Below are 5,596 nucleotides of genomic sequence, written 5' to 3'. Positions count from 1 at the left end.
ATCAGTGCTACAGAAAAAGAACTTCAAAAGCAGATTTGATAGAATGATCTCTGAACAAAAAATGATTAATAAATTTGACTCTATAAACAAAGGACTGAACCGAGATCGTGGATTCCTGTCGCACTATTAAACCCTTATTCCTTCGCAATATCTTTTTCATTGACTATTTATATATATACTATACTATACTACTACTACTACTTTTTTTTTTATATCATTATACCTTTATCATTACGGTTTCTGTTGATTTTTATGCTAATTTTTCTGTTTTTCTGGTTGTTGTTTTTTTAAAAAATTATTATCTACCCCGATTTGTGGTCATTTGCTGTGTTTAGTGTGCACTTGTTATTTCATCCATGACGCTTTGTTTATCCCTGGTCTTTTCGAGCCTGATATTCTATTTATACTTTGTTTATATTGCTCATTTGCATATAATTAAAGTTTATTCAGTTTGACTATGTGCTTTTCAATTCATTCACCTGATGAAGCTTGCTCAAGCTAGCGAAAGCTTGTGTTTCATTAAATTTTTGTTAGTCTACAGAAGGTGCTACTCTATTCATTTTGTTTGTATTTTATATTTATTGTATTTTTCAGTAGGCCAACAAAACTTTCATTTAATTGGTAATTATTAATTTAGGTCTTGCTTGCTGTAATTTATTTCTCTACTACGATGATACGATTAAGTAGACAAACACTATAAAATATACTATACTATAACTATATTTATTGAACGCCGTGGCTAGAGATACGGTACCGTATCGCAACTTCCGATTGCTAAAGGTATACGGTAAATGATATTACGTCATGATTAGCCAATAGAAACGCCGATACATGCGTGACGTCATGCAGTGCACTGCTGCTGTAAGAGAGTATGTTAGCAACGATCGAAGATAAGAAATTTTGTTCGTTCGCAAGTGTTGTTGACAAGCTGCGATTAATATTCTGTAGCCCGAGGCCCTATAGCGATTAAAAAGGATAGCAGTTTTGCTAGATTTGGCGACATCAAGCGAGAATAAAGTATTTTAATAGTAGAAGCCATGCCTAGGCTTTGCTACCCCTGCCTTAGCTGAAACCTAGCGAAGCCGGAGGGCCTAGATAGAGATTAGTAGGCCGGCCTAACTCTATACCTAAACTAGCAGCTATGCCTAGGTAGGATAGGCCTGCCTGAACATCTCTAGGCCTAGGTCCGACCTTTCCTGTTGTTACTGCCTATCTTAGGCCCTCACCCTAGTTGAAACCTGGCTATAAATTTAATTTAATAGGAAGTTAAAAAAGGGGAAAAAATTGATCAGATGTTCAGGATCGGCTCCTGCCGGCAGTCCATATTATACGGTAAACAAAGTTGAATAATTTTTTTTTTAATCGGAACCATAGACGAAAGGTGAACGCATGCGTACACATTCACTGCCATGGCATGTGTTTGCACCTAAAAAAATAGCCAGTCGAATTTTATCCTCTGACCTATACTCCAATCTTTGCAGTAGTGCGCCCACAAGTTCCTGAAGACGGCGTACAAAGGATGTCTGCTTCACCCTAAAGAGTACTGGGAACCTGTTTTTGGGGCGTTTCTTTCCGATTTTTATATTTAGTTTCCATGCAACAATACCGTAGACCTTGTGAGTGGAATTTCCGGCTTATATCAAAAGAAGCCTGAAACAGCCATTACATTGTAGGCCTATAAATTTTATTTAAACTAAACATTTTCCTATTTCCATTTATTTGTATATTCTATAAACATGCCTAATCAAAATATGTATCGACAATGTAAATACAACAAACAAGAAGATACAAACCATGTGTCTGCTTCACCTCAACATAATTGTTGAAAACATTTCTTTCCTCAAATTATAGTGTAGTTAGTAATTTCTTTAGTTAATTTCTATGCAATGAGTGATTCTGTCGGTCTTATAAATACAATAATATATTTGCTTTATTTTCATTATCACATCATTCAGTGTATTTTAATTTATTTTGGCCTATGTATCGTTATAAATATACATTTGGTAATGTAAATGGAGATAAAAAAAAAAAAAAAAAAAAAAAAAAACTTATGGCAAACTAATCCGCTAAATTAACTATAAGCCTACTTATTTTATAAATCTAAATTTTATTGAATCATTTATAAACATGATCCAAATATATATCTTAGCACTACTAACAATATCTTACAATGATTTTCCATCAAGTTCTGCCACTAATAACGCCAGATTTTAGCATTTTATTACTAAAACCACATCTTTCAATGCCTAAACTATAGTTCCATCCTTTGTCTCCGTGTTCAGCGAAAATATGATGGCGAATTGGTGATCGAGCCTAATTCTGTTGCCAGAATTCAAACTATGTGTGTTGGTGTTGCCAGAATTAGTAAATCAAGATCAAGCGTCAGATTCTGAACTTATCTGAAGAGCGATGAGAAGTTCTCGTGAGAGAAGGGAAATGGAAGACAGCACAAACATGCATACATTATTTATTTAATGAAAGAATGAATAAATAAATATATGAAGGTCCTAAATGCAATGTCCTGGGTGTAATAATGACCATGATTGAAAATTCATTGATTGATTGATTGATTAAGTGAGTGAGGGGTTGTTTAGGTACGTGGATGGGTGAGTGACTGATTGCTTGATTAATTAATTGATTGATTGATTTAATAATAATAATAATACTATAATAATAATAATTTGATTTAATTTAAGTTTATTCAGAAAATCATTGCACAATTACATCGAAACATTGTAAAGAAAAACTTATAGGCCTAATAAAAAATTAATATCAAACAGAAAGCACAAACAATGATAATGATAATATCTTAATAATAATAATTATGATGTTGATGTTGTTATACTTATATACCGCAAAATTCATGAGCTTCGATGCGCTTAGAATTATATATATATATATACAGTATATATAATTTCAATTCGAAAAAAAAACACAATACAAATAAACTTGGTCGATTAAAATATCGAGATATGAAATTCATAATCAATACATAATACATTTAAATAATCATATATATATATATATATATATATATATATATATATATATAAACATAATAATAATAATAATAATATAATAATTTTATTTAATTTGAGTTTATTCAGAAAATCAATGCACAATTACATCGAAACATTGGTAAAGAAAAACTTATGATGTTTTTCTTTACCAAAACAGAACAGAAAGCACAAATAGTAGCATTCTACTCCAGCAGAATACCGGTACATTTTTTTCTAACCTGGTTGGGATCCATACAATACGTCTTCTATGATCACACAATTGTTTTCAATTCACGCAATCTGACGGTAATGTGTTGTAGTTCAATATGTAATGAAAGTGTACATGTATCATTTCACACAAAAAATAAACGCCTTAGTGTGTATAAGAGACAGATATTATACAATTTTAAAAAGTGCTCAAAAGCTATAAATTAACAAAAAGTATGTTTGACAAGATACTAATATATTTTTTGGTGGGGAGTTTAATGACATAAAAGCAAAATCCATCAAATATCAGAACACGCCCCCAAGACACTCAGGGAATTCTTGTTTGTGATGCAGTTTATACAGTAAGTGATTTACTAATACCATAACACTGTTAAACCTGTCTCTTATACACATCTAGATGTGTATAAGAGACAGTTATATATATAACTGAATTAAACTATCGCAAGTATTACAAGGAGAGTGCTCAATGGTAGAGCAGATTGCCTAATAAAATTAGGCAATTTTATCTGAAGAGTGTCACATGTGTTGTTCCGTCCTAGTTGTTGCTATGGATCTGAGATAAGAGGTTCACGTTCAGTCAAAGTCCGTTACCAAGTACGTTCATTGTTCTGAAGTGAAGGCGTATTGTAAACCCTATCTCAGACCCATGGCAACGACTAGGACGCTCTCCCGAAAAGTGCACAACCCCAAAAATAGCGGAAAACGATATCTTATTTAGTATAAGATCTTTGATTTGGGGCAGTTAAGTTGTGAGGGTTGTCAAAGATCTTATAAATACAAGATAGCGTTCTCTTTAGAACATAATGAACACGTTAACGTACTTGGTAACGAAATTTTGCGTAACGCGAACACCCTATCTCAGCATGGTAATAGCGAGTTTTAGATCTGCGACGACGAGTTACTTGGAACGGTATGACGTTAATGTAAGGCATATGCGCATGCGTAATTATATTTATAATGCTTGGGTTTCGTCGAGTTCATTCGTAGAGGACGTGAAATCAGCCGGGAATCCGTCGTCACAGACATACACTTCTGACCAATCACAGTACGTCAATTGGCAGTCGATCATGTCAACACCAGCTCAACACTAGATTCGTTTTCAAGCTCGCGAATCTCTTGCTGGGCTTTGTTGTTCACCAAGAAAATATGGCTAGAAAATTGTAAGTTTAAACGTTTTATATGAATATGATTACTTTTGTTTCAATGATTGATAATGGTATAGGTATATCACTTGTATTCTTGTTTGCTTTCATAGAGTAAAAATAACGTAAGGCTTCGATCGATATCCAGATAAACTTCAGGAACGCCCACCCCATAGACCTGTCACCTAGGCCTAAATATAGTGTAGGCAGGCCTAGCCTAGGCCTAGTAGTATAGGCAAAGGCTAGGTCTATATTAGGCCTATGTACAGTCGGTCTAGTATCCTACATACTACTACTACTACTACTACTACCATAAAGACATAAAGCCCTACAAACAATATATGGATTGAAGAAAAAATATAAAAATAAATTAGATACGAAAAATCAGCTGCATCGGGCTATTTATTAATATATTAATCCTATAATTAGGCATGGCCTAGGGCTAGGCTAGGGCCTAAAAAATAAATTTAAATATTCATTTATTTTACTTTTTCAGATTAACGTTCAATAGTAGTAGCCTAACTCTACCCACTACAACTGCAAGTTCCGGAATCAACTCTATCCAACAACTTTTTGCATGTAAGTTAAGGCCTATATTACTACTTTTTTTGTTAAATTGGATTTAAGTAATGTGTTGTTTTATTTAGGTCTAGATATTTTATAGGGTCCTGAGGCCTAGGTATGTTCGTTTTTTGGGTGTGTGTTTTGGGTAGAGATTTCCTTTCCTTTCTCTTTTTTTTTGTTAATACTGTAATACCTTCATGCATTTTACAACACACATTTTGAGTCTATCTTTTTTACCAGTTTTGTACACGCTTACTGTATCTGTTTCAGATGGACAACAAACACCAGGAGCAATACCCATTGTTGTAAGTTTTCAAGATAGACTGATTTTTACTGGTAAGTTTTCCAACTTTATTGATCTTGTCTTAGAATATGTAGAATATATGTAGTCAATGTAAATGAACAAATATTACCGTATATATTCCTTTAATACCACTGCCAATATTTAACTCAAACCTATTAAAGTTTTTGTTACTTTGCACCATAAAAAACATCTTAATTTTTTATTTCTTTTTTTCTACTAAAAAATGAGGATTTAATGTATCTCTTAAAAATGAGTACTATTATGATGACCTCAAATACTAAGCCCCTCACATCAAATGTATGTAATGTCATGTTGATTAATGCAATAATGGAACTTTATTCTTGAGTAAACTTTATCAA

This window comes from Anneissia japonica, unplaced genomic scaffold (assembly GCF_011630105.1).
Source record: "Anneissia japonica isolate Jap-2015-1 unplaced genomic scaffold, ASM1163010v1 scaffold287985_len465408_cov153, whole genome shotgun sequence".
Lineage (NCBI taxonomy): Eukaryota > Metazoa > Echinodermata > Crinoidea > Comatulida > Comatulidae > Anneissia > Anneissia japonica.
The sequence above is the reverse complement of the archived record's forward strand: the minus strand, read 5'-3'. Positions refer to the sequence as shown.